Raw genomic sequence first — 2,536 nt, 5'->3', positions numbered from 1 at the left:
CATGGTCACAACTCAAAAATGATTAACTAGCAAGGTGATGGGTATGTTGATGAGCCTAACTGATTCCAATTGCACTCCATAGGTATACACAACTGTGGTGTGTCAAAAAAAAAATTAAAAACAAACGTGTAGTAGGACCAAGGAGTTTTCTCCAGCCTACAGGGGACTTACTCTGGTATTAAACTGACTTGGCTGCAGGCTGCCAATGAAATTACCTCAATGAGAAGCATGGAAAGGCTTTGAAGGCTGTAGTTCCAGTTACTGTCAGATCTTGCAACACTGTTTTAAAGATGAAGAGGTGATTTGGGAGTGGATTATAGTTTTGTTTCAACAGACATAGGGAGAGAACGTCTCTAGATTCCACAGGAGCCTGATGTCAGTGGCCATAAGCTATGACACACTGATGAGCAGCCTCCCAGAATGGTAGGCTCTGCCATTACTGTCATTTGATCTAGGGAGTAAGGTGTCTTGCCCAAGCACTCAGCTAGGAGGTGGTCATCAAGAAGTGAGCACAGTGCTGTGGTAGTAGCACTTAGGATGGCAACATGTCATGACCTTCTTTTTTAAATAAAAGGATGCTCCAGTTTGGAGATGCACATGATCAGCTGGGGCGTGGAGGGGATGGAGCTACTCAGGTGTGCGACTAGGTCAGTGCCCCAGCTGCTGTCCCAGTGGAGAGGGGCAGTGTCAGGGTTCTGAATGGAGACGCTTGCACTGTAAGGAGCAAAGAGAACGAGGCGAACAGCAGGATGAATGCACATTAAGTTCTAAGGAACTGCTCTATTTCACACGGCTCATATTTAATTGCTATATATCGCCAATAAAACGCTCAATCTCCTCCTATAACTGCACCCAAACTTGGCTTGTCTTTCATGTAGGTAGGTGTTTCACCATAGGAGCTGTCCTTCTGAGAACAACTATAAGATGAAAATATTTCCCCAACTTGACTTCCCCTTAACCAAGGCTGCTCCCATTCCTTGTGCCTTGTAGCTGCCTGTATGTCATCGGTGACGTCATTCTGCCATTCCAAAGGGGAGCCTACACTTCAGTGTTGCGGTTTCCTCATTGATTGTCAGTTGTGTGGTTTGTAGAGATTGATAGAGTGTATTATCTCAGTGCCATTCCCTGTCACTTGGCCAGACTGGCATGCTGAAGGAAGTCAAGGCCAACTAAGACCTAGAATGGAGAGCCTCTGTTTGAAGGAGAAACTGAGACAGACAGCTGGGCGAGAGGAGAGGTGTGGGGAATCAGAATGGGATGGGCAGAGGCTGAGGAGGCCTAAGAAACGGAGCAAGTTTATGGTGCCCGTTCATCTGGTGGCTGTGACCACTGCTCTTCAAGAACAGTGACGCCAAGCCGTGAGCAGCCATGGGTGCCCTTGACGTGCTGTGGGGCGTTTTTACTTTCCTATTATAATCTTTGTTACAAACAAAACAGCGAATGAACTAAGAAGTGGTTTTATAACAAAAACTGTTAGAAGAATTTCAAGCTGCCACAATGGTTTATACCAAGAAGAAGAGATTAACCAGTGACCACAGCAATTAAGGTGGCGTGTTTTAGCTTCCTTTGTCTAGCAAGGATGGTGTGAATCTGAATTATATGGCAGAATAAATCTGGGCCTCCTTGAATCAAGGCAGAAAGCAACAGAATGTGCAACCATGATCATGGTTTAAGACCTAGAGACAAGGTTGGAAGTTATTGAATAACAATAAACTCATAAGATACAATGGTTCCAATATGGCCATTTTCCAGATAATTCCTTATGACTTGGTAATCTAGCCAAGCTGAATACAGTTTTTAAAAAAATCTGAATGTCACTTAATTAATAATTTAGTAATTATTAATTACTTTATCGTGTGAAGATTAATATTAACTCTCTTCTATCACACATAACAGCTCTTTCTCCATACGCACACAGACATACACATATATACATGTGGATATGTAGATATGCACTTATGCATACACATGTGCGTGCATATGTGTGGTTTACAGAATGAATGCAAGTTAAAGGAGCGACTGTAGAATTCAAGTGGCCATAGTAGTGGGACAACAGAAATGCAAACAGAGTTTGCACTGCTAAAACGAGAGGCCAGATCAGGCATAGGAAAGGAGCTATTTAAGCGACAGTGTGGGGAGCCACAAAGACAGCAGGGTAAATGTGCCCTGTCTATTCAGTACCGCACTGCAGCTGAAGAGAAAATAAAGGTTGCTTTGCAAGCACATGAAGAGCCTGAGAAATAAAAACAGCTCAGCTATAGGGGTCTTTTTTTCTGAGGATCAGGAAGACTGCCTACTATACACTGGCGGTTTGGGAAGTATCCCTCAAAGGCTCCGGTGTTAAATGCTTGGTCACCAGCCTGCCATGCTATGGTGGAAGGCTGAGATGTTTAGGAGGTAAGGACTTGAAGGAGGAAGAAAAGCCACTGGAAACTTTTGGACTTTTGACAGTAGGGTTCTAATTCTTTCACATCTTTCTCTTGGTTTCCCAGCTTCCATGGCCAGTAGACCTCTTGGCAACTCACTTCTGCTATGA

Source organism: Arvicola amphibius, chromosome 11 (genome assembly GCF_903992535.2).
Source record: "Arvicola amphibius chromosome 11, mArvAmp1.2, whole genome shotgun sequence".
NCBI classification, from domain to species: Eukaryota; Metazoa; Chordata; class Mammalia; order Rodentia; family Cricetidae; genus Arvicola; species Arvicola amphibius.
Note: the sequence above shows the minus strand (reverse complement) of the source record.